Source organism: Mixophyes fleayi, unplaced genomic scaffold (assembly GCF_038048845.1).
Source record: "Mixophyes fleayi isolate aMixFle1 unplaced genomic scaffold, aMixFle1.hap1 Scaffold_113, whole genome shotgun sequence".
Classification (NCBI taxonomy): Eukaryota; Metazoa; Chordata; class Amphibia; order Anura; family Limnodynastidae; genus Mixophyes; species Mixophyes fleayi.
The window spans coordinates 87501-110000 of NW_027445911.1; the positions used below are offsets into that span (position 1 = coordinate 87501).

The following is a 22500-nucleotide window of genomic DNA, read 5'->3' on the forward strand; positions in this document are numbered from 1 at the left end:
TTCAGGGTGGATTGGCTGTATGTATTGTTTGCCTACTAACCTACATCTCTTATACATCTCAACACCAGCATTGAAGGAAGCAGGAACAATAGAGAATAAAAAACGAAAAAAAAACAAACCTACAGCACCTGGTATTCCCAGGTGGTCTCCCATCCAAGTACTAACCAAGCCCAGTCCTGCTTAGCTTCCAAGATGAAATGAGATTGGGCACGTTCAGGGTGGTTTATTGTATGTATTGTTTGTCTACTGACCTACATCTCTTATACATCTCAACACCAGCATTGAAGGAAGCAGGAACAAGCTGGAAAAAAAAACGGAAAAAAATAAACCTACAGCACTTGGTATTCCCAGTTGGTTTCTCATCCAAGTACTAACCAGGCCCGACCCTGCTTAGCTTCCAAGATCAGATGAGATTGGGCATGTTCAGGGTGGATGACTGTAGGTATTGCTGACGTACTGACCCACATCTCTTAGACATCTCAACACCAGCATTGGAGGAAGCAGGAACAAAAGAAATAAAAAGAACGAAAAAAAACAAACAAACAGCACGTTGTATTCCCAGGTGGTCTCCCATCCAAGTACTAACCAGGTCCAGCCCTGCTTAGCTTCCAAGATAAGAAAATTGGACTTGTTCAGGGTGGTGCTCTGTAGGTATTGCTTGCCTAGTGACCTACATCTCTTATACATCTCAACACCGGCATTGAAGGAAGCAGGAACAAGAGAGAAAAAAAACCTACAGCACCTGATATTCCCAGGTGTTCTCCCATCCAAGCACTTAACAGGCCCAGTGCTGCTTAGCTTTCAAGATCAGATGAGTTTTGGCTTGTTCAGGGTGGTACGGCTGTAGGCACTGCTTCCCTACTGACCTACATCTCTTATACATCTCAACACCAGCATTGAAGGAAGCAGGAATAAAAGAGAAAAAAAAACGAAAAAAAAAAACCTACAGCACCTGGTATTCCCAGGTGCTCTCCCATCCAAGTACTAACCAGGCCCGGCCCTGCTAAGCTTCCAAGATCAGATGAGATCGGGCATGTTCAGGGTGATTTACTGTAGGCATTGCTTGACTACTGACCTACATCTCAACACCAGCATAGAAGGAAGCAGGAACAAGAGAGAAAGAAAAATCCGACAGCACCTGGTATTCCCAGGTGGTCTCCCATGCAAGTACTAACCAGTCCTGGCCCTGCTTAGCTTACAAGATCAGATAAGATTGGGCATGTTCAGGGTGGATGACTGTAGGTATTGCTTCCCGACTGACCTACATCTCTTTTACATCTCAACACCAGCATTGAAGGAAGCAGGAACAAGAGAGAAAAAATAACGAAAAAAACAAAAAACGACAGCACCTGGTATTCCCAGGTGCTCTCCCATCCAAATACTAACCAGGTCTGGCCCTGCTTAGCTTCCAAGATAAGACGATAGTGGTCTTGTTCAGGGTGGTGTGGCTGTATGTATTGTTTGCCTACTAACCTACATCTCTTATACACAGGGCCGCCGAGAGGGGGGGGGAGCGGGTACTATTTACCCGGGCCCGGGTATGACAGGGGGCCCGGGGCTGCACTGCCGTTTTTTTTTTTTTTTAAATAATAAAAAAAATATTTTTTTTTTCTTTTTTCACCAAAACTTTTTTGAAGTTCCGGGGGGGGGGGGGGGGGGGGGGTTGGCTTGGTTTCCGTTTCGGGGGTGCCACACTAGTTGTGCCTTGTGCTTTCCGCGGCGCCTGGACCAGTCAGCCGATGCGATGACGTCACGCGAGAGTGCTTTGCTGTGCTCTCGCGTGACTTTGACTACTTGTTTACAGCCTGTGACCACGCCTGTAAGGAGCGCGAGTCATAGGGCTGTCTTCGGTGCAGGCTGCAGCAGGGAACATTGTAAGTACCATGGATCATTTCCCATAGGACACATGTACATTAAATGCACATTCTAGAAGTCTGCTAAACTCCCTTTAACGCTGATCTCTGAAAACAATTTTACTGGAATGGACCTATACATACACTGTCTGACAATAACCATATATATAACCATATATGTCATTACTAAGAATACTTGGAAAGTCTGCAGTCTTATAAAAGGGAAAACTTGTAAACATCTCACAGTATCATGCTGGATATGTGCAGGTGTTCAGTATCATCTTGACTATTGATCTGGTGTCTATTACAGACAATGAGGTTCACCAAACTGCCCATTTGAGAACTGATCTGAACGGAATAGTATTACTGCCGCTAAGTGCCTTCTGCTTTTTTGTGTAATAAATGTTTAACCATTGTAGGACAACTGTGTTTGTCTATTATTTCAAGTTGTACACTTGAGAATTCAGTCTGCATGCATACTTGATGACACATTAATGTTTTCTCTTTAATCAGTCTGTTAGATAATAGGCCCTGATGTGAGGATATCATAGGATTATTGTTTACTTGCAGCCCAGCCATGCAGAGGATTGGATGATTAATCAGTCACACAGATGACACAGGGGGAAAGGAAGAAATATGATATAATGTTGACAAAAAATTAAAGTGGGAGTGGAGGACATTAAGAAACACTGGGAGCAGGGGAACAATAATTACAGGCAAAGAGGAGAAGGACAACAATTACAGAGGGTAAAGAGGACATATGGTAGCAATACATTATGGGGACAGCGGTGGACCACCACACCCCTATTTTGACAAAGCCATGCACCCTTTGTGAGTAGTACAATGTATGCAATACAGTACATGCACTACATCCTCCTCCTTCAACTGTCTCCTAGCATTTTTGCAAGAAATGTAATGTCACACATAAGTGCCCCTATATACTGCGTGATCTGTGTTATGTACAGTGTTCAGTTATTGCTCTCTTTTGCATATTTCATGTACCTATACATTTTCCAAACAGACCCCAACATTCCAGTGACCGGACAAGAAACCAGCAGCAGACTGTGGAAGCTGTAATAACAGGTAGGATAGAGCATGCACAGACCTTTATACACACAAGATACAACACGCGCAACTGAATAAGGCACAACTGTGTCTTAGTGTATGTATGTGCTTATATATGCCAAAAATGCAAATTCTTTTTGTCCGGGTAGAATTGACATCCACCACTACAAGGAAGAGCACAGCTCGGTGACCTCAGGGGGAAACGGTGAAGCCTGGAGCAACTTGATCTCAACCACAAACAAGGTAAGCTGTTTTCTTATAAACTATAAGGTATTTGCATTGCTTAGAGGTATACTTAGAGATCTAATCCAAACCCGTGACTGCTTCTTCCATTATCATGTGTATACTGCAATTAGTTAAGACGCCATTTAGCTTCCATGTAGCTACCAAGGTACGTCCAAGTCTTGATGAGGCAGACAGAAACTAAGCAGCAATTCCTCCTACATACCCCTAATATATATATTTATATATATTCATTTTAGGGGAAGCTTCGCCATGGATTTGTATCATCATAAATCTGGCGCCCAGAAACGTAAAGAAAAAAAAGCAAAAGACAAAAGGACCAGTGAAGGTCGGAGAACTCTTGAAAGTGTAGGATTTACTGTTTCCTCTCATTTGTCTGAGCATGAAGGTCAGAAGGAGGTGGCTGGATCTTCAACAATAACAAGTGGAATTGATGAAGTTAATGAAAATCTAACTGTTATTGTTCTTGATGATGATGATGATGATGATGATGTTAGTGGTTCAAGTAGTATGCTAACATGTGCTTCTGGCACAGACACTACACTGATTTCAGAACCACATACAAGTTCTGCACACTTAACTTCTGCACGTAAAGGTGATGTTACTGAGGTTTGTTCCACAGCTTACTCAGAGGGGGCATCTGATATCGAATTAGATAGCAACAGGCAGCTATTGAAATGTGATATAGGCCTTCTGCAACCAGGTTTCTCAGTGGCCCAAATAGAAGATGCCGTACGACAGGGACCAGAACCACACCCAACCTTTTTCCCACCTGATAAACATGGCAGCCAATTTCCTTTTTATATATTAAATTTTCACTTACCAAACAAAGAAAAATATCCTCGCGACTGGTTAGTTTGGAGTAAGAGTAAGCAAGCTTTGTTCTGCTTTCCCTGTTTTTTATTCAGCAAGCTCCCAGTAACACATCGTTCAGTTTTGACAACAGAAATCGGTTGGGGACCTTCGAAAGGTTATAAAAAACTGTACAATAAAATACCTGACCATGAAAATAGTAATAACCATCGTACATGTTATGTAGACTGGCGAGATTTGCAAACCAATCTTGAAAAAAACATGACAGTTGATAGTTTATTATGGCACAAAATCCAGAATGAAACCGAGGTTTGGAAAGCCTTATTGCGAAGATTTCTGGATGTAGTTCTGTTTCTTGCAGAACGTGGACTGGCTTTTAGAGGATCAAGCAACCTAATTGGACATCCAAGAAATGGCAATTTTCTAGGAATGTTAGAAGTTGTAAGCCACTACGACCCTTTGCTTGCAGAGCATTTGAAAAAAGTAAAACAGGCACAAATGGAGAAAAAAAGATTACAAGTACATTACTTGTCAGCAGAAATTCAAAATGAATTCATATCATGTTGTGCCGAATATGTGTTTAACTGCATTTTAAAGGAGAGAGAAAATGCAAAGTATTTTTCTATTATTGTAGATGCAACACCAGACTCAGCACACATGGAACAAACTACCTTCATTTTGCGTTATGTTCTTGTCGTAAACAATGAATATCAAGTTTTAGAACGATTTTTGGAATTTGTCAACTGCAATAAAAAAACAGGGGAAGCTATTGCAGATTTAATTCTGGAAACGCTTCAAAAACGTAATATTCCAATAAATGATTGTCGTGGACAAGGCTATGACAATGGTTCTAACATGAGTGGAGCATACAAAGGTGTCCAAGCTCGAATTTTACAAGTAAATTCTCTGGCTATTTTTTCTCCTTGTGCCTGTCACAGTTTAAATCTGTGTGGTGTCCATGCAGCAGAATGTTGTCCTGAGGTTGTGACATTTTTTGGCATTGTACAAAAGCTGTATAATATATTCAGTGGCAGTCCTCAGAGGTGGGAAATTTTGAAAGCAAACATCGGTGCTTCACTCCACTCCATGTCAAATACACGTTGGTCTGCAAGGGTAGAGAGTGTCAAACCCTTTGCTGAAAGACTTCCTGGGATCCAAAAGGCAATTGAGTCAGTGTTGGAACTTAACCTAACATCAGAAATTCGAACAGATCTTGATTCTGTAAGCATATATTTGGATTCTTTTGATTGTGTTTTGATGGCATCTATTTGGCTAAAAGTCCTTACAGCTATAAATTACAGAAGCACAGTTTTGCAATCACGAAATACCACAATTGATAAAGAAGTTGAAAATCTTTCCAGTCTGGTAGATGAATTAAAAGCAATTAGAAATAATTGGCAAGCTCTCTTAAATGAATCCAGACTGGTTGCTGAAAATTTAAATATACCAACTGAGTTTAGATCTTTTCAGCAAAGACGTCAAAGAAAAAGGAGAAGATTTTTTGATGAATCATCAACTGAAGAATCTTTCTCTAATTCAACCCCAGAAGAGATGTTCAAGTGCAAAGTATTTCACATTCTTTTGGACAGCGTCATAGGCAATATGACAACAAGATTTGATGCAGCAAAAGCCATAAATTCTTTATTCAGTATTTTATGGCTCTTTCCTGAGGTAGAGGATGAAGAAGTTAGAGAAAAGGCAAACCAGCTTCCAAAAAGATACGAAGATGATGTTAGCCAAACTATTTGTGATGAGCTAATACACCTTAAATCAATATACAATTCAAATTTAGGAGAAGAATCTCTTTCACCTATCAAACTCCTAAACAAATTGAAGCACAAGAAGCTTGAACGCCTGTTTCCGAATATTGTTGTTGCCTTAAGGTTGTTCTGCACCATACCCGTAACAGTGGCTCAAGCTGAACGCTCTTTCAGTTGTCTCTCAAGAATAAAAGATGTTTTAAGATCAACAATGACTCAGAATCGTTTAAATGATTTAGGTCTGCTATCAATAGAGGCTAGCTTGGCCAGAAATTGCGATTTCTCAAGTATTATCGATTTATTTTCAAGTCGTAAAGCTCGTAAAGCTCTACTGTAATGGATCCAGATATTATAATTCAGTGCTGGAAAAAGTCTGGCCACCTAGATATTAAGAATTAAAAGGGTCTTTTAGGTTTTTTGTTTCAATGAAACACTGATCATAATTTTGTATTGTGACTTATATGTTCCGAACCTACCTCCTAATATATTTTATTTTAATTTACCTGTCAGATGTAATGGCAGTTTTGAAAATGTATATTGTATGTTGGTTTACTTTCATAGTTCATCACGTCAATGTGTAACTGGGGATATGACACTTACACATGGTTGGAGATGTCTCTATGGCCGAGGTATTTACAGTTGCACTGATTTTACTATTTATTTTTTTGCACCTAAATTATTTTGATATTTATGTTTAAAGTTTTAACATGCCAAAGCTAAGTTTCTCTATCTTTCTGTAACAAAAATATATTGTATTTATTTTATACATGTCTGGTGTAAAGAACAAATAAAGTTGTTTTGTTTATATTTGTCTTTTTCATTATAACATCTGCATATCTTACACTGAAACATATATTTTTAGGTCACTGTCCTGAGTAACTCAGAACTGCTTGGACATATGTCATGCTCCGGCAATCGGGCTCTGCACCAATGGTGTACGGAGCAATGCAGGTTTTTTCGGTAGGAGGGTGGACTAGTGCTTTTAACCTGATAGACATGGGGCCGGCCTCAATTATGCATAGCCACGCCCCAATTGTGTGACCACTCCCACCATAGCCACGCCCCAAATTTTCCCGCCGCCGCTCAGCGGCGGCAAAATGTTTACTTCCCTGCTTTAAGGGGCCCCATAAAGTTTCTGTACCGGGGCCCTGAATTCCTCTTGGCAGCCCTGCTTATACATCTCAACACCAGCATTGAAGGAAGCAGGAACAAGAGAGAATAAAAAACGAAAAAAAAACCAAACCTACAGCACCTGGTATCCCCAGGTGGTCTCCCATCCAAGTACTAACCAAGCCCAGTCCTGCTTAGCTTCCAAGATGAAATGAGATTGGGCATGTTCAGGGTGGTTTATTATAGGTATTGCCTGTCTACTGACCTACATCTCTTATACATCTCAACACCAGCATTGAAGGAAGCAGGAACAAGAGAGAAAAAAAAACACCTACAGCACCTAGTATTCACAGGTGGTCTCCCATCCAAGTACTAACCATGCCCATCCCTGCTTAGCTTCCAAGATCAGACAAGATTGGGCTTATTCAGGGTGTAGTGCTGTAGGTATTGCTTGCCTACTGACCTACATCTCTTATACATCTCAACACGGACATTGAAGGAAGCAGGAACAAGAGAAAAAAAATAACGAAAAAAACAAAAAACAAACAGCACCTGGTATTCCCAGGTGGTCTCCCATCCAAGTATTAACCAGGTCCGGCCCTGCTTAGCTTCCAAGATAAGATGAGATTGGGCATGTTCAGGGTGGTTTACTGCAGGTACTGTTTGCCTACTGACCAACATCTCTTATACATCTAGACACCAGCATTGAAGGAAGCATGAACAAGAGAGAAAAAAAAACTTAAAAAAACAAAAACCTACAGCACCTGGTATTCCCAGGTGGTCTCCCATCCAAGTACTAACCATGCCAAGCCCTGCTTAGCTTCCACAATCGGGCTTATTCAGGGTGTTCTGCTGTAGGTATTGCTTGCATAATTACTGACCTACATCTCTTATACATCTCAACACGGACATTGAAGGAAGCAGGAACAACAGAGAAAAAAAAACGAAAAAAAAAACTACAGCACCTGGTATTCCCAGGTGGTCTCCAATCCAAGTACTAACCAGGCCTGGCCTTGCTTAGTTTACAAGATCAGATGAGTTTGGGCTTGTTCAGGGTGGTATGGCTGTAGGGATTCCTTGCCTACTTACTGACCTACATCTCTCATACATCTCAACACGGACATTGAAGGAAGCAGGAACAAGAGAGAAAAAAAAACGAAAAAAATAAACTACAGAACCTGGTATTTCCAGGTGGTCTCCCATCCAAGTACTAACCAGGCCTGGCCCTGCTTAGCTTACAAGATCAGACGAGTTTGGGCATGTTCATAGTGCTTGACTGTAGATATTGCTTTCCTACTGACCTACATCTGTTATACATCTCAACACCAGCATTGAAGGAAGCAGGAACAAGAGAGAAAAAAAAAACGGAAAAAAAAACCCTACAGCACCTGGTAATCCCAGGTGGTCTCCCATCCAAGTACTAACCAGGCCCAGCTCTGCTTAGCTTCCAAGATCAGACAAGTTTGGGTTTGTTCATGGTGGTTTACTATAGGTATTGCTTGCTACCTGACCAACATCTCTTATACATCTCACCACCAGCATTGAAGGAAGCAGGAACAAGAGAGAAAAAAAAACGAAAAAAAAAAACCCAAACCACCTGGTATTCCTAGGTGCTCTCCCATCCAAGTACTAACCAGGCCTGGCCCTGCTTAGCTTTCAAGATTAGATGAGCTTGGACATGTTCACGGTGGTGTGGCTGTAGGTGTTGCTTTCTTACTGACCTACGTCTCTTATACATCTCAACACCGGCATTGAAGAAAGCAGAAACAAGAGAGAGAAAAAAACGAAAAAATAAAACCTACAGCACCTGGTATTCCCAGGTGCTCTCCCATCCAAGTACTAACCAGGCCCGGTCCTGCTTAGCTTTCAAGATTAGACAAGATTGGGCTTATTCAGGGTGTTGTGCTGTAGGTATTGCTTGCCTACTTACTGACCTACATCTCTTATACATCTCAACACGGACATTGAAAGAAGCAGGAACAAGAGAGAAAATAAAACGAAAAAAATAAACTACAGAACCTGGTATTTCCAGGTGGTCTCCCATCCAAGTACTAACCAGGCCCGGCCCTGTTTAGCTTACAAGATCAGACGAGTTTGGGCTTGTTTAGGGTGGTAAGGCTGTAGGGATTGCTTGCTTACTCACCTACATCTGTTATACATCTCAACACCAGCATTGAAGGAAGCAGGAACAAGAGAGAAAAAAAACCGAAAAGTATAAACCTACAGCACCTGGTATTCCCAATCGGTCTCCCATCCAAGTACTAACCAGGCCCGACCCTGCTTAGCTTTCAAGATCAGATGAGATTGGGCATGTCCAGGGTGGATGACTGTAAGTATTGCTTACTTACTGACCTACATCTCTTATACATCTCAACACCAGCATTGGAGGAAGCAGGAACAAGAGAAAAAAAATAACGAAAAAAACAAACAAACAGCACCTGGTATTCCCAGGTGGTCTCCCAACCAAGTACTATCCAGGCCTGGCCCTGCTTAACTTACAAGATCAGACAAGATTGGGCATGTTCAGGGTGGATTGGCTGTATGTATTGTTTGCCTACTAACCTACATCTCTTATACATCTCAACACCGGCATTAAAGAAAGCAGGAACAAGAGAGAAAACAAAAACAAAAAAAAAAACCTACAGCACCTGGTATTCCCAGGTGGTCTCCCATCCATGTACTAACCAAGCCCAGTCCCAATTAGCTTCCAAGATGAAATGAGATTGGGCACGTTCAGGGTGGTTTATTGTAGGTTTTGCTTGTATACTGACCTACATCTCTTATACATCTCAACACCAGCGTTGCTTATACATCTCAACTCCAGCATTGAAGAAAGCAGGAACAAGAGAGAAAAAAAACCGAAAAAAAAAAAACTACAGCACCTGGTATTCCCAGGTGGTCTTCCATCCAAGTACTAACCAGGCCTGGCCCTGCTTAGCTTGCAAGATCAAGCTTGTTCAGGGTGGTGTGGATGTAGGTAATGCTTGCCTATTGACCTACATCTCTTATACATCTCAACATCGGCATTGAAGGAAGCAGGAACAAGAGAGAAAAAAAAACCTACAGCACCTGGTATTCCCAGGTGGTCTCCCATCCAAGGACTAACCAGCCCCAGCCCTGCTTAGCTTCTAGGATCAGATGAGATTGGGCATGTTCAGGGTGGTGTGGCTGTAGGTAATGCTTGCCTACAGACCTACATCTCTTATACATCTCAACACTAGAATTGAAGGAAGCAGAAACAAGAGAGAAAAAAAATGAAAAAAAACAAAAACCTACAGCACCTGGTATTCCCAGGTGGTCTCCCATCCAAGCACTAACTAGGCCTGGTCCTGCTTAACTTGCAAGATCAGACGAGATTGGTCTTGTTCAGGGTGGTGTGGCTGTAGGTATTGCTTGCCTACTGACCTACATTTCTTATACATCTCAACACCGGCATTGAAGAAAGCAAGAACAAGAGAGAAAAAAAAACGAAAAAAAAAAACCTACAGCACCTGGTATTCCCAGGTGGTCTCCCATCCAAGTACTAACTAGGCCTGGCCCTGCTTAACTTGCAAGATCTAAGCAGGGCTGGGCCTGGTTAGTACTTGGATGGGAGACCAAAAAAACAAAAAAAAAAAACAACCTACAGCACCTGGTATTCCCAGGTGGTCTCCCATCCAAGTACTAACCAGGCCCGGCCCTTCTTAGCTTCCAAAATTAGACAAAATTGGGCTTGTTCAGGGTGGTGTGGCTGCAGGTATTGCTTGTCTAATGACCTACATCTCTTATACATCTCAACACCGGCATTGAAGAAAGCAGGAACAAGAGAGAGAAAAAAACGAAAAAATAAAACCTACAGCACCTGGTATTCCTAGGTGGTCTCCCATCAAAGTACTGACCAGGCGTGGCCCTGCTTAGCTGCCAAGATCAGACGAGATTGGTCTTGTTCAGGGTGGTGTGGCTGTAGCTATTAGTTGCCTACAGACCTACATCTCTTATACATCTCAACACTAGAATTGAAGGAAGCAGAAACAAGAGAGAAAAAAAAATGAAAAAAAAAAACCTACAGCACCTGGTATTCCCAGGTGGTCTCCCATGCAAGTACTAACCAAGACCGGCCTTGCTTAGCTTCCAAGATCAGATGAGATTGGGCTTGTTCAGGGTGGTGTAGCTGTAGGCATTGCTTGCCTACTGACCTACATCTCAACACCAGCATAGAAGGACGCAGGAAGAAGAGAGAAAAAAAAATCCGACAGCACCTGGTATTCCCAGGTAGTCTCCCATCCAGGTACTAACCAGGCCCAGCCCTGCTTAGCTTCCAAGATCAGATGAGATTGATCTTGTTCAGGGTGGTGTGGCTGTAGGTACTGCTTGCCTACTGACCTACATCTCTTATACATCTCAACACCAGCATTGAAGGAAGCAGGAACAAGAAAGAATAAAAAACGAAAAAAAAAAACCTACAGCACCTGGTATCCCCAGGTGGTCTCCCATCCAAGTACTAACCAGGGCAGGCCCTGCTTAGCTTCAAGGATCAGACAAGATTGGGCTTGTTCAGGGTGGTGTGGCTAAAGGTATTGCTTGCCTACTGACCTACATCTGTTATACATCTCAACACCAGCATTGAAGGAAGCAGGAACAAGAGAGAAAAAAAACAGAAAAAAAAAAACCTACAGCACCTGGTATTCCAAGGTGGTCTCCCATCCAAGTACTAACCAGACCCGACCCTGTTTAGCTTCCAAGATCAGATGAGCTTGGGCATGTTCACTGTGGTTTACAGTAGGTATTGCTTGCCTACTGACCAACATCTCTTATACATCTCAACACCAGCATTGAAGGAAGCAGGAACAAGAGAGAAAAAAAAACGAAAAAAAAACCCCACAGCACCTGGTATTCCCAGGTGCTCTCCCATCCAAGTACTAACCAGGCCTGGACCTGCTTAGCTTTCAAGATTAAATGAGATTGGACTTGTTCAGGGTTGTGTGGCTGTAGGTATTGCTTGCTTACTGACCTACATCTCTTATACATCTCAACACCGGCATTGAAGAAAGCAAAAACAAGAGAGAGAAAAAAACTAAAAAATAAAACCTACAGCACCTGGTATTCCTAGGTGGTCTCCCATCGAAGTACTGACCAGGCGCGGCCCTGCTTAGCTTCCAAGATCAGATGAGATTGATCTTGTTCAGGGTGGTGTGGCTGCAGGTACTGCTTGCCTACTGACCTACATCTCTTATACATCTCAACACCAGCATTGAAGGAAGCAGGAACAAGAGAGAAAAAAAAACGAAAAAAAAAAAACCTACAGCACCTGGTATTCCCAGGTGCTCTCCCATCCAAGTACTAACCAGGACCGGCCCTGCTTAGCTTTCAAGATCAGACGAGATTGGTCTTGTTCAGGGTGGTGTGGCTGTAGGTATTGTTTGCCTACAGACCTACATCTCTTATACATCTCAACACTAGAATTGAAGGAAGCAGAAACAAGAGAGAAAAAAAACCGGAAAAAATAAAACCTACAGCACCTAGTATTCCTAGGTGGTCTCCCATTGAAGTACTGACCAGGTCTGGCCCTGCTTAGCTTCCAAGATTAGACGAGATTGATCTTGTTCAGGGTGGTTTGGCTGTAGGTATCGTTTGCCTACTAACCTATATCTCTTATACATCTCAACACCAGCATTGAAGGAAGCAGGAACAAGAGAGAATAAAAAAAACGAAAAAAAAAAAACCTACAGCACCTGGTATCCCCAGGTGGTCTCCCATCCAAGTGCTAACCAGGCCCAACCCTGCTTAGCTTCCAAGATCAGATGAGATTAGGCATGTTCAGGAGAGTATAAAAAACGAAAAAAAAAAACCTACAGCAGCTGGTATCACCAGGTGGTCTCCCATTCAAGTACTAACCAGGCCCAACCCTGCTTAGCTTCCAAGATCAGACGAGATTGGGCATGTTCAGGGTGGTTGACTGTAGGTATTGCTTGCTTACTGACCTACATCTCTTATACATCTAAACACCAGAAATGAAGGAAGCAGGAACAAAAGAGAAAAAAAAAGCAAAAAAAAAAACCTACAGCACCTGGTATTCCCAGGTGGTCTCCCATCCAAGTACTAACCAGGCCCAACCCTGCTTAGCTTCCAAGATCAGACGAGTTTGGGCTTGTTGAAGGTGATATGGCTGTAGTTATTGGTTGTTAACTGACCTACATCTCTTATACATCTCAACACTAGCATTGAAGGATGCAGGAACAAGAGAGAAAAAAAAATGAAAAAAAGAACCTACAGCACCTGGTATTCCCAGTTGGTCTCCCAACCAAGTATTAACCAGTACTGGCTCTGCTTAGCTTCCAAGATCAGACGAGATTGGTTTTATTCAGGGTGGTGTGGCTGTAGGTATTGTTTGCTTACTGACCTACATCTCTTATACATCTCAACACCAGCATTGAAGGAAGCAGAAACAAGAGAGAAAAAAAAAAAAACTACAGCACCTGGTATTTCCAGGTGGTCTCCCATCCAAGTACTAACCAGGTCTGGCCCTGCTTAGCTTCCAAGATAAGATGAGGTTGGGCATGTTCAGGGTGGTTTACTGTAGGTATTGCTTGCTTACTGACCAACATCTCTTATACATCTAGACACCAGCATTGAAGGAAGCAGGAACAAGAGAGAAAAAAAAAAAGCTCAGCACCTGGTATTCCCAGGTGGTCTCCGATCCAAGTACTAACCAGGACCGGCCCTGCCTAGCTTCCAAAACCAGAGGAGATTGGTCTTGTTCAGTGTGGTGTGGCTGTAGGTATTGTTTGCCTACTAACCTACATCTCTTATACATCTCAACACCAGCATTGAAGGAAGCAGGAACAAGAGAGTATAAAAAACGAAAAAAAAAACCTACAGCAGCTGGTATCACCAGGTGGTCTCCCATTCAAGTACTAACCAGGCCCAACCCTGCTTAGCTTCCAAGATCAGACAAGATTGGGCATGTTTAGGGTGGTTGACTGTAGGTATTGCTTGCTTACTGACCTACATCTCTTATACATCTCAACACCAGAAATGAAGGAAGCAGGAACAAAAGAGAAAAAAAACCAAAAAAAAAAACCTACAGCACCTGGTATTCCCAGGTGGTTTCCCATCCAAGTACTAACCAGGCCCAACCCTACTTAGCTTCCAAGATCAGACGAGTTTGGGCTTTTTCAAGGTGATATGGCTGTAGTTATTGGTTGTTAACTGACCTACATCTCTTATACATCTCAACACTAGCATTGAAGGATGCAGGAACAAGAGAGAAAAAAAAACGAAAAAAAGAACCTACAGCACCTGGTATTTCCAGGTGGTCACCCATCCAAGTACTAACCAGGCCCGGCGCTGCTTAGCTTCCAAGATCAGACAAGATTGGGCTTGTTCAGGGATGTGTGGCTGTAGTTATTGCTTGTTGACTGACCTACATCTCTTATACATCTCAACACCAGCATTGAAGGAAGCAGGAACAAGAGAGAAAAAAAAACGAAAAAAAAAACCTACAGCACCTGGTATTCCCAGGTGGTCTCCCAACCAAGTACTAACCAGGACCGGCCCTGCTTAGCTTCCAAGATCAGACGAGATTGGTTTTGTTCAGGGTGGTGTGGCTGTAGGTATTGTTTGATTACTGACCTACATTTCTTATACATCTCAACACCAGCATTGCAGGAAGCAGGAACACGGGAGAAAAAAAACCGAAAAATTAAAACCTACAGCACCTGGTATTCCCAGGTGGTCTCCCATCCAAGTACTAACCAGGCCCAACCCTGCTTAGCTTCCAAGATCAGACGAGTTTGGGCTTGTTCAGGGTGGTATGGCTGTAGGGATTGCTTGGCTACTGACCTACATCTGTTATACATCTCAACACCATCATTGAAGGAAGCAGGAACAAGAGAGAAAAAAAAACGAAAAAAAAAAACCTACAGCACCTGGTATTCCCAGGTGGTCTCCCATCCAAGTACTAACCAGGCCCGACTCTGCTTAGCTTCCAAGATCAGACGAGATTGGGCATGTGCAGGGTGGTTTACTTTAGGTATTGCTTGCTTACTGACCAACATCTCTTATACATCTCAACACCAGCATTGAAGGAAGCAGGAACAAGAGAGAGAAAAAAAACGAAAAAATAAAACCTACAGCACCTGGTATTCCTAGGTGGTCTCCCATTGAAGTACTTAAAAGGAATAGCCCTGCTTAGCTTCCAAAATCAGACGAGATTGATCTTGTTCAGGGTGGTGTGGCTGCAGGTATTACTTGCCTATTGACCTACATCTCTTAAACATCTCAACACCAGCATTGAAGGAAGCAGGAACAAGAGAGAATAAAAAAACGAAAAAAAAAACAAACCTACAGCACCTGGTTTCCCCAGGTGGTCTCTCATTCAATTACTAACCAAGCCCAACGCTGCTTAGCTTCCAAGATCAGACGAGATTGGGCATGGTCAAGGGGGTTGACTGTAGGTATTGCTTTCTTTCTGACCTACATCTCCTATACATCTCAACACCAGAAATGAAGGAAGCAGGAATAAAAGAGAAAAAAAAAACAAAAAAAAACAAACCTACAGCACCTGGTATTCCCAGGTGGTCTCCCATCCAAGTACTAACCATGCCCAGCCCTGCTTAGCTTCCAAGATCAGACGAGATTGGGCATGTTCATGGTCATTGACTGTAGGTATTGCTTGCCTCCTGACCTACATCTCTTATACATCTCAGACAACAGCATTGAAGGAAAGCAGGAACAAGAGAGAAAAAGAAAAAACGTACAGCACCTGGTATTCCTAGGTGGTCTCCCATCGAAGTACGACCAGGCCCGGCCCTGGTTAGCTTCCAAGATCAGACTGAGATTGACCCTGAACATGCCCAATCTCATCTGATCTTGGAAGCTAACCAGGGCCGGGCCTGGTCAGTACTTCGATGGGAGACCACCTAGGAATACCAGGTGCTGTACGTTTTTTTTTTCTCTCTTGTTACTGCTTTCTTCAATGCTGGTGTTGAGATGTATAAGAGATGTAGGTTAGGAGGCAAGCAATACCTACAGTAAACGACCCTGAACATGCCCAATCTCATCTGATCTTGGAAGCTAATTAGGGCCGGGCATGGTCAGCACTTCGATGGGAGACCACCTAGGAATACCAGGTGCTGTAGGTTGTTTTTTTGTTTTTTTTCTCTCTTGTTCCTGCTTCCTTCATTGCTGGTGTTGAGATGTATAAGAGATGTAGGTCAGTAGGCAAGCAATACTTACAGTCAACCGCCCTGAACATGCCCAATCTCGTCTGATCTTGGAAGCTAAGCAGGGCCAGGCTTGGTTAGTACTTGGATGGGAGACAACCTGGGAATACCAGGTGCTGTATGTTTTTTTTTTTCTCCCTTGTTCCTACTTCTTTTAATGCTGGTGTTGAGATGTCTAAGAGATGTAGGTCAGTAAGGGAGCAATATCTACAGCCATACCACCCTGAGCAAGCCCAATCTCATCTGATCTTGGAAGCTAAGCAGGGCTGGGCCTGGTTAGTACTTGGATGGGAGACCACCTGGGAATACCAGGTGCTGTAGGTATTTTTTTTTTTCATTTTTTTAACTCTCCTTTTCCTGTTTCCTTCAATGTTAGTGTTGAGATGTATAAGAGATGTAGGTCAGCAAGTAAGCAATACCTACAGCCACACCGCCCTGAACAAGCCAAATCTCATCTGATCTTGGAAGCTAAGCAGGTCTGGGCCTGGTTAATACTTGGATGGGACACCACCTGGGAATAACAGGTGCTGTAGGTTTTGTTTTTTTTCGTTTTATTTTCTCTCTTGTTCCTGCTACCCTCAATGCTGGTGTTGAGATGTATAAGAGATGTAGGTCAGTATGCAAGCAATACTTACAGCCACACCACCCTGAACAAGCCTAATCTCATCTGATCTTGGAAGCTAAGCAGTGCGGGCCTGGTCAGTACTTCGATGGAAGACCACCTAGGAATGCCAGGTGCTGTTGGTTTTATTTTTTCGTTTTTTTCTCTCTCTTGTTCCTGCTTTCTTCAATGCCGGTGTTGAGATGTATAAGAGATGTAGGTCAGTAAGCAAGCAATACCTACAGCCACACCACCCTGAACAAGTCCAATCTCCTCTAATCTTGGAAGCTAAGCAGGGCCAGGCCTGATTAGTGCTTGGATGGGTGACCACCTGGGAATACCAGGTGCTGCAGGTTGGTTTTTTTTTCGTTTTTTTTTCTCTCTTGTTCCTGCTTCCTTCATTGCTGGTGTTGAGATGTATAAGAGATGTTGGTCAGTAGGCAAGCAATACCTACAGTATACCACCCTGAACATGCCCGATCTCGTCTGATCTTGAAAGCTTAGCAGGGCCGGGCCTGGTTAGTACTTGGATGGGAGAGCACCTGGGAATACCAGGTGCTGTAGGTTTTTTTTTCCGGTTTTTTTCTCTCTTGTTCCTTCATCCTTCAATGCTGGTGTTGAGATGTATAAGAGATGTAAGTCAGTAGGCAAGCAGTACCTACAGCCACACCACCCTGAACATGCCCAATCTTGTCTGATCTTGGAAGCTAAGCAGGGCCAGGCCTGGTTAATACTTGGATGGGAGAGCACCTGGGAATACCAGGTGCTGTGGGTTTTTTTTTTCTTTTTTTTCTCTCTCTTGTTTCTGCTTTCTTCAATGCTGGTGTTGAGATGTATAAGAGATGTTGGTCAGTAGGCAAGCAATACCTACAGTAAACCATCCTGAATATGCCCAATCTCATCTGATCTTGGAAGTTAAGCAGGGTCGGGTCTGGTTAGTACTTGGATGGGAGACAACCTGGGAATACCAGGTGCTGTAGGTGTTTTTTTTCATTTTTTTTTCTCTCTTGTTTCTGCTTCCTTCTATGCTGGTGTTGAGATGTAGGTCAGTGGGCAAGCAATAACTACAGCTACACCACACTGAACAAGCCCAAACTCATCTGATCACAGTATGGTATGGCTGTAGGTATTGCTTGCCTACTGACCTACATCTCTTATACATCTCAACACAAGCAATGAAGGAAGCAGGAACAAGAGAGAAAAAAAAATGAAAAAAAAAAAAACCTACTTCACCTGGTATTCCTAGGTGGTCTCCCATCCAAGTACTAACCAGGCCCAGCCCTGCTTAGCTTCCAAGATTAGACAAGATTGGGATTGTTCAGGGTGGTGTGGCTGTAGGTATTGCTTGCCTCCTGACCTACATCTGTTAAACATCTCAACATCGGCATTGAAGAAAGCAGGAACAAGAGAAAGAAAAAAACCTAAAAAATAAAACCTACAACACCTGGTATTCCTAGGTGGTCTCCCTTCCAAGTACTAACCAGGACTGGCCCTGCTTAGCTTCCAAGATCAGACGAGATTGGTCTCGTTCAGGGTGGTGTGGCTGTAGGTATTGCTTGTCTACAGACCTACATCTCTTATACATCTCAACACCAGCATTGAAGGAAGCAGGAACAAGAGAGAAAGAAAAACGAAAAAAAACAAAAACAACAGCACTTTGTATTCCCAGGTTGTCTCCCATCCAAGTATTAACCAGACCTGACCCTGCTTAGCTTCCATGATTAGATGAGATTGGGCATGTTCAGGGTGGTTTACTGTAGGTATTACTTGCTTACTGACCAACATCTCTTATACATCTAGACACCAGCATTGAAGGAAGCAGGAACAAGAGAGAAAAAAAAAACCACAGCTCCTGGTATTCCCAGGTGGTCTCCGATCCAAGTACTAACCAGGCCCGGCCCTGCTTAGCTTCCAAGATTAGACGAGATTGGGCTTGTTTAGGGTGGTGTGGCTGTAGGTATTGCTTGCCTACTGACCTACATCTCTTATACATCTCAACACCAGCAATGAAGGAAGCAGGAACAAGATAGAAAAAAAAACGAAGAAAACAACCTACAGCACCTGGTATTCCCAGGTGGTCTCCCATCGAAGTACTGACCAGGCCTGGCCCTGCTTAGCTTCCAAGATCAGATGAGATTGATCTTGTTCAGGGTGGTGTGGCTGTAGGTATTGTGTATTTACTAACCTACATCTCTTATACATCTAGTCACCAGCTTTGAAGGAAGCAGGAACAAGAGAGAAAAAAAAACGGGAAAAAAAAAAAACCTACAGCACCTGGGATTCCCAGGTGGTCTCCCATCCAAGTACTAACCAGGCCTGGCCCTGCTTAGCTTCCAAGATCAGACCAGATTGGGCTTGTTCAGGGTGGTGTGGTTGTAGGTATTGTATGGTTACTGACCTACATCTCTTATACATCTCAACACCAGCAATGAAGGAAGCAGGAACAAGAGAGAAAAAAAACAAAACCTACTGCACCTGGTATTCCCAGATGGTCTCCCATCCAAGTACTAACCAGGCCTGGGCCTGCTTAGCTTCCAAGATCATGCTTGTTCAGGGCGGTGTGGCTGTAGGTATTGCTTACTGACTGACCTACATCTCTTATACATCTCAACACCAACATTGAAGGAAGCAGGAACAAGAGAGAAAAAAAAATGAAAAAAAAAACCTACAGCACCTGGTATTCTCAGGTGGTCTCCCATTCAAGTACTAACCAGGACCGGCGCTGCTTAGCTTCCAAGATCAGAGGAGTTTGGGCATGTTCAAGGTGGTTGACTGTAACTATTGCTTCCTTACTGACCTACATCTCTTATACTTCTCAACACCAGCATTGAAGGTAGCAGGAACAAGAGAGAAAAAAAACCCAAAAAAAAAAACTTACAGCACCTGGTATTCCCAGGTGGTCTCCCATCAAAGTACTAACCATGCCCAGCCCTGCTTAGCTTACAAGATCAGACGAGTTTGGGCTTGTTCAGGGTGGTATGGCTGTAGCTATTGCTTGTCTACTTACTGACCTATATCTCTTAGACATCTCAACACCAGCATTGAAGGAAGCAGGAACAAGAGAGAATAAAAAACGAAAAAAATAAATAAACCTACAGCACCTGGTATCCCCAGGTGGTCTCCCATTCAAGTACTAACCAGGCCTAACCCTGCTTGCTTCCAAGATCAGACGAGATTGGGCATGTTCAGGGTGGTTGACTGTAGGTATTGCTTACCTACTGACCTACATCTGTTATACATCTCAACACCAGCATTGAAGGAAGCAGGAACAAGAGAGAAAAAAAAACGAAAAAAATAAACCTACAGCACCTGGTATTCCCAGTTGGTCTCCCATCCAAGTACTAACCAGGCCCGACCCTGCTTAGCTTCCAAGATCAGAAAAGATTGGGCATGTTCAGGGTGGATGACTGTAGGTATTGCTTTCCTACTGACCTACATTTCTTATACATCTCAACACCAGCATTGGAGGAAGCAGGAACAAGAGAAAAAAAATAACGAAAAAAAAAACCAAACAAACAGCACCTAGTATTCCCAGGGAGTCTCCCATCCAAATACTAACCAGGTCTGGCCCTGCTTAGCTTGCAAGATAAGATGAGATTGGGTATGTTCAGGGTGGTTTACTGCAGATATTGCTTGCCTACTGACCAACATCTCTTATACATCTACACACCAGCATTGAAGGAAGCAGGAACAAGAGAGAAAAAAAAAAACCTACAGCACCTGGTATTCCCAGGTGGTCTGCCACCCAAGTACTAACCAAGCCCAGCCTTGCTTAGCTTCCAAGATCAGACAATATTGGGCTTATTCAGGGTGGTGTGCTGTAGATATTGCTTGCCTACTGACCTACATCTCTTATACATCTCAACACCAGCATTGAAGGAAGCAGGAACAAGAGAGAATAAAAAACGAAAAAAAAAAAACCTACTGCACCTGGTATCCCCAGGTTGTCTCCCATCCAAGTACTAAACAGGGCCGGCTCTGCTTAATTTCCAGGATCAGACAAGATTGAGCTTGTTCAGGGTGGTGTGGCGTGGCTGTAGGTATTGCTTGCCTACTGACCTACATCTCTTATACATCTCAACACCAGCATTGAAGGAAGCAGGAACAAGAGAGAAAAAAAAACTGAAAAAAAAAACAACCTACAGCACCTGGTATTCCCAGGTGGTCTCCCATCCAAGTACTAACCAGGCCCGGCCCTGCTTAGCTTCCAAGATCAGACGAGATTGGGCATGTTCAGGGTGGTTGACAGTAGGTATTGCCTGCCTACTGGCAAACATCTCTTATACATCTCAACACCAGCAATGAAGGAAGCAGGAACAAGAGAGAAAAAAAAACGAAAAAAGAAAAACTTACAGCACGTGGTATTCCCAGGTGGTCTCCCATCCAAGTACTAACCAGGCCCAGGCCTGCTTAGCTTCCAAGATCAGACGAGTTTGGGCATGTTCAGGGTGGTTGACTGTAGCTATTGCTTCCTTACTGACCTACATCTCTTATACATCTCAACACCAGCATTGAAGGTAGCAGGAACAAGAGAGAAAAAAAAACCTACATGACCTGGTATTCCTAGGTGGTCTCCCATCGAAGCACTGACCAGGCCCGGCCCTGGTTAGCTTCCAAGATCAGATGAGATTGGGCATGTTCAGGGTGTTTTACTGTAGGTATTGCTTGCCTCTTGACCTACATCTCTTATACATCTCAAAACCAGCATTGAAGCACGCAGGAACAAGAGAGAAAAGAAAACGAAAAAAAAAAAACCTACAGCACCTGGTATTCCCAGGTGGTCTCCCATAAGGATTGATGTAAGTCATTGTTTCCAAGAGAAAGGGAGACAGGATTGTAAAAAAGCGTTGTTTTTGGACGGCATGAGAAACAAGAATTATGTAAAAGGATTGATGTAAGTCATTGTTTCCAAGAGAAAGGGAGACAGGAGTGTAAAAAAGCGTTGTTTTTGGACGGCAATGAAGAAATGACTATGTTTTGCGATTTCTCTTGCTCAGAAAGACTTAGAAAGTTGATAATTGTGGGCAATGTTAGAAATGTCATGAGAAACAGGAATTATGTAAAAGGATTGATGTAAGTCATTGTTTCCAAGAGAAAGGGAGACAGGAGTGTAAAAAAGCGTTGTTTTTGGACGGCAATGAAGAAATGACTATGTTTTGCGATTTCTCTTGCTCAGAAAGACTTAGAAAGTTGATAATTGTGGGCAATGTTAGAAATGTCATGAGAAACAAGAATTATGTAAAAGGATTGATGTAAGTCATTGTATCCAAGAGAAAGGGAGACTGGAGTGTAAAAAAGCGTTGTTTTTGGACGGCAATGAAGAAATGACTATGTTTTGCGATTTCTCTTGCTCAGAAAGACTTAGAAAGTTGATAATTGTGGGCAATGTTAGAAATGTCATGAGAAACAAGAATTATGTAAAAGAATTGATGTAAGTCATTGTTTCCAAGAGAAAGGGAGACAGGAGTGTAAAAAAGCGTTGTTTTTGGACGGCAATGAAGAAATGACTATGTTTTGCGATTTCTCTTGCTCAGAAAGACTTAGAAAGTTGATAATTGTGGGCAATGTTAGAAATGTCATGAGAAACAAGAATTATGTAAAAGAATTGATGTAAGTCATTGTTTCCAAGAGAAAGGGAGACAGGAGTGTAAAAAAGCGTTGTTTTTGGACGGCAATGAAGAAATGACAATGTTTTGCGATTTCTCTTGCTCAGAAAGACTTAGAAAGTTGATAATTGTGGGCAACACCAGCATTGAAGGAAGCAGGAACAAGAGAGAAAAAAAAAACCTACAGCACCTGATATTCCCAGGTGGTCTCCCATCCAAGTACTAACCAGGCCCGGCTCAGCTTAG

The 22500-nt window shown here is 42.9% G+C and overlaps 1 long non-coding RNA gene, 4 other non-coding genes and 54 pseudogenes across 5 annotated transcripts; 10 read left to right on the forward strand and 49 right to left on the reverse strand.

Moving 5' to 3' along the window:
* Positions 1 to 116: 116 nt before the first annotated feature.
* On the reverse strand, positions 117 to 234 carry LOC142112745 (5S ribosomal RNA; annotated as a pseudogene).
* A 92-nt stretch (positions 235 to 326) lies between these two features.
* LOC142112426 (5S ribosomal RNA) lies at positions 327 to 444 on the reverse strand (annotated as a pseudogene).
* Positions 445 to 940: 496 nt separating this feature from the next.
* On the reverse strand, positions 941 to 1058 carry LOC142112579 (5S ribosomal RNA; annotated as a pseudogene).
* Positions 1059 to 1126: 68 nt separating this feature from the next.
* LOC142112244 (5S ribosomal RNA) lies at positions 1127 to 1244 on the reverse strand (annotated as a pseudogene).
* Positions 1245 to 2873: 1629 nt separating this feature from the next.
* LOC142112149 (uncharacterized) lies at positions 2874 to 5273 on the forward strand. The gene is made up of 3 exons (XR_012681178.1): positions 2874 to 2936; positions 3068 to 3161; positions 3401 to 5273. It is a non-coding gene; the product is annotated as an uncharacterized LOC142112149 (long non-coding RNA).
* Positions 5274 to 6974: 1701 nt separating this feature from the next.
* Positions 6975 to 7092, reverse strand: LOC142112195 (5S ribosomal RNA; annotated as a pseudogene).
* An 80-nt stretch (positions 7093 to 7172) lies between these two features.
* Positions 7173 to 7290, reverse strand: LOC142112153 (5S ribosomal RNA; annotated as a pseudogene).
* Positions 7291 to 7384: 94 nt separating this feature from the next.
* Positions 7385 to 7502, reverse strand: LOC142112765 (5S ribosomal RNA; annotated as a pseudogene).
* Positions 7503 to 7797: 295 nt separating this feature from the next.
* Positions 7798 to 7916, reverse strand: LOC142112706 (5S ribosomal RNA; annotated as a pseudogene).
* Positions 7917 to 8220: 304 nt separating this feature from the next.
* LOC142112223 (5S ribosomal RNA) lies at positions 8221 to 8338 on the reverse strand (annotated as a pseudogene).
* Positions 8339 to 8851: 513 nt separating this feature from the next.
* On the reverse strand, positions 8852 to 8970 carry LOC142112154 (5S ribosomal RNA; annotated as a pseudogene).
* Positions 8971 to 9061: 91 nt separating this feature from the next.
* LOC142112289 (5S ribosomal RNA) lies at positions 9062 to 9179 on the reverse strand (annotated as a pseudogene).
* A 91-nt stretch (positions 9180 to 9270) lies between these two features.
* Positions 9271 to 9389, reverse strand: LOC142112460 (5S ribosomal RNA; annotated as a pseudogene).
* A 512-nt stretch (positions 9390 to 9901) lies between these two features.
* LOC142112430 (5S ribosomal RNA) lies at positions 9902 to 10020 on the reverse strand (annotated as a pseudogene).
* Positions 10021 to 10113: 93 nt separating this feature from the next.
* LOC142112727 (5S ribosomal RNA) lies at positions 10114 to 10232 on the reverse strand (annotated as a pseudogene).
* A 231-nt stretch (positions 10233 to 10463) lies between these two features.
* Positions 10464 to 10582, reverse strand: LOC142112439 (5S ribosomal RNA; annotated as a pseudogene).
* Positions 10583 to 10673: 91 nt separating this feature from the next.
* LOC142112737 (5S ribosomal RNA) lies at positions 10674 to 10792 on the reverse strand (annotated as a pseudogene).
* A 91-nt stretch (positions 10793 to 10883) lies between these two features.
* Positions 10884 to 11002, reverse strand: LOC142112371 (5S ribosomal RNA; annotated as a pseudogene).
* A 68-nt stretch (positions 11003 to 11070) lies between these two features.
* Positions 11071 to 11189, reverse strand: LOC142112360 (5S ribosomal RNA; annotated as a pseudogene).
* Positions 11190 to 11490: 301 nt separating this feature from the next.
* On the reverse strand, positions 11491 to 11608 carry LOC142112807 (5S ribosomal RNA; annotated as a pseudogene).
* Positions 11609 to 11698: 90 nt separating this feature from the next.
* Positions 11699 to 11817, reverse strand: LOC142112275 (5S ribosomal RNA; annotated as a pseudogene).
* A 91-nt stretch (positions 11818 to 11908) lies between these two features.
* LOC142112485 (5S ribosomal RNA) lies at positions 11909 to 12027 on the reverse strand (annotated as a pseudogene).
* A 92-nt stretch (positions 12028 to 12119) lies between these two features.
* On the reverse strand, positions 12120 to 12238 carry LOC142112447 (5S ribosomal RNA; annotated as a pseudogene).
* A 92-nt stretch (positions 12239 to 12330) lies between these two features.
* Positions 12331 to 12449, reverse strand: LOC142112175 (5S ribosomal RNA; annotated as a pseudogene).
* A 220-nt stretch (positions 12450 to 12669) lies between these two features.
* On the reverse strand, positions 12670 to 12787 carry LOC142112560 (5S ribosomal RNA; annotated as a pseudogene).
* A 91-nt stretch (positions 12788 to 12878) lies between these two features.
* On the reverse strand, positions 12879 to 12997 carry LOC142112267 (5S ribosomal RNA; annotated as a pseudogene).
* A 90-nt stretch (positions 12998 to 13087) lies between these two features.
* On the reverse strand, positions 13088 to 13206 carry LOC142112162 (5S ribosomal RNA; annotated as a pseudogene).
* Positions 13207 to 13287: 81 nt separating this feature from the next.
* On the reverse strand, positions 13288 to 13405 carry LOC142112191 (5S ribosomal RNA; annotated as a pseudogene).
* A 288-nt stretch (positions 13406 to 13693) lies between these two features.
* On the reverse strand, positions 13694 to 13811 carry LOC142112184 (5S ribosomal RNA; annotated as a pseudogene).
* A 90-nt stretch (positions 13812 to 13901) lies between these two features.
* Positions 13902 to 14020, reverse strand: LOC142112206 (5S ribosomal RNA; annotated as a pseudogene).
* Positions 14021 to 14110: 90 nt separating this feature from the next.
* LOC142112582 (5S ribosomal RNA) lies at positions 14111 to 14229 on the reverse strand (annotated as a pseudogene).
* Positions 14230 to 14319: 90 nt separating this feature from the next.
* LOC142112710 (5S ribosomal RNA) lies at positions 14320 to 14438 on the reverse strand. The gene has a single exon (XR_012681271.1). It is a non-coding gene; the product is annotated as a 5S ribosomal RNA (ribosomal RNA).
* A 91-nt stretch (positions 14439 to 14529) lies between these two features.
* Positions 14530 to 14648, reverse strand: LOC142112385 (5S ribosomal RNA). Its single transcript, XR_012681212.1, has one exon. It is a non-coding gene; the product is annotated as a 5S ribosomal RNA (ribosomal RNA).
* A 91-nt stretch (positions 14649 to 14739) lies between these two features.
* On the reverse strand, positions 14740 to 14857 carry LOC142112412 (5S ribosomal RNA; annotated as a pseudogene).
* A 306-nt stretch (positions 14858 to 15163) lies between these two features.
* Positions 15164 to 15281, reverse strand: LOC142112242 (5S ribosomal RNA; annotated as a pseudogene).
* Positions 15282 to 15374: 93 nt separating this feature from the next.
* Positions 15375 to 15492, reverse strand: LOC142112510 (5S ribosomal RNA; annotated as a pseudogene).
* Positions 15493 to 15848: 356 nt separating this feature from the next.
* On the forward strand, positions 15849 to 15966 carry LOC142112261 (5S ribosomal RNA; annotated as a pseudogene).
* An 88-nt stretch (positions 15967 to 16054) lies between these two features.
* Positions 16055 to 16172, forward strand: LOC142112556 (5S ribosomal RNA; annotated as a pseudogene).
* Positions 16173 to 16252: 80 nt separating this feature from the next.
* Positions 16253 to 16371, forward strand: LOC142112151 (5S ribosomal RNA). The gene has a single exon (XR_012681179.1). It is a non-coding gene; the product is annotated as a 5S ribosomal RNA (ribosomal RNA).
* A 93-nt stretch (positions 16372 to 16464) lies between these two features.
* Positions 16465 to 16583, forward strand: LOC142112433 (5S ribosomal RNA; annotated as a pseudogene).
* Positions 16584 to 16676: 93 nt separating this feature from the next.
* Positions 16677 to 16794, forward strand: LOC142112785 (5S ribosomal RNA; annotated as a pseudogene).
* Positions 16795 to 16885: 91 nt separating this feature from the next.
* On the forward strand, positions 16886 to 17004 carry LOC142112675 (5S ribosomal RNA; annotated as a pseudogene).
* A 93-nt stretch (positions 17005 to 17097) lies between these two features.
* LOC142112524 (5S ribosomal RNA) lies at positions 17098 to 17215 on the forward strand (annotated as a pseudogene).
* An 89-nt stretch (positions 17216 to 17304) lies between these two features.
* Positions 17305 to 17423, forward strand: LOC142112469 (5S ribosomal RNA; annotated as a pseudogene).
* Positions 17424 to 17513: 90 nt separating this feature from the next.
* On the forward strand, positions 17514 to 17631 carry LOC142112409 (5S ribosomal RNA; annotated as a pseudogene).
* Positions 17632 to 17869: 238 nt separating this feature from the next.
* LOC142112496 (5S ribosomal RNA) lies at positions 17870 to 17988 on the reverse strand (annotated as a pseudogene).
* Positions 17989 to 18080: 92 nt separating this feature from the next.
* LOC142112500 (5S ribosomal RNA) lies at positions 18081 to 18199 on the reverse strand (annotated as a pseudogene).
* A 289-nt stretch (positions 18200 to 18488) lies between these two features.
* LOC142112639 (5S ribosomal RNA) lies at positions 18489 to 18607 on the reverse strand (annotated as a pseudogene).
* A 90-nt stretch (positions 18608 to 18697) lies between these two features.
* Positions 18698 to 18816, reverse strand: LOC142112335 (5S ribosomal RNA; annotated as a pseudogene).
* A 94-nt stretch (positions 18817 to 18910) lies between these two features.
* Positions 18911 to 19029, reverse strand: LOC142112356 (5S ribosomal RNA; annotated as a pseudogene).
* A 281-nt stretch (positions 19030 to 19310) lies between these two features.
* LOC142112813 (5S ribosomal RNA) lies at positions 19311 to 19428 on the reverse strand (annotated as a pseudogene).
* Positions 19429 to 19519: 91 nt separating this feature from the next.
* LOC142112443 (5S ribosomal RNA) lies at positions 19520 to 19638 on the reverse strand (annotated as a pseudogene).
* A 99-nt stretch (positions 19639 to 19737) lies between these two features.
* On the reverse strand, positions 19738 to 19854 carry LOC142112583 (5S ribosomal RNA; annotated as a pseudogene).
* A 91-nt stretch (positions 19855 to 19945) lies between these two features.
* Positions 19946 to 20063, reverse strand: LOC142112309 (5S ribosomal RNA; annotated as a pseudogene).
* Positions 20064 to 20356: 293 nt separating this feature from the next.
* Positions 20357 to 20474, reverse strand: LOC142112198 (5S ribosomal RNA; annotated as a pseudogene).
* Positions 20475 to 20784: 310 nt separating this feature from the next.
* LOC142112637 (5S ribosomal RNA) lies at positions 20785 to 20902 on the reverse strand. The gene has a single exon (XR_012681258.1). It is a non-coding gene; the product is annotated as a 5S ribosomal RNA (ribosomal RNA).
* A 92-nt stretch (positions 20903 to 20994) lies between these two features.
* Positions 20995 to 21112, reverse strand: LOC142112672 (5S ribosomal RNA; annotated as a pseudogene).
* Positions 21113 to 21190: 78 nt separating this feature from the next.
* LOC142112170 (5S ribosomal RNA) lies at positions 21191 to 21308 on the reverse strand (annotated as a pseudogene).
* Positions 21309 to 22432: 1124 nt separating this feature from the next.
* The window catches only part of LOC142112387 (5S ribosomal RNA), a 119-nt pseudogene continuing 51 nt past the window's right edge, over positions 22433 to 22500 (reverse strand).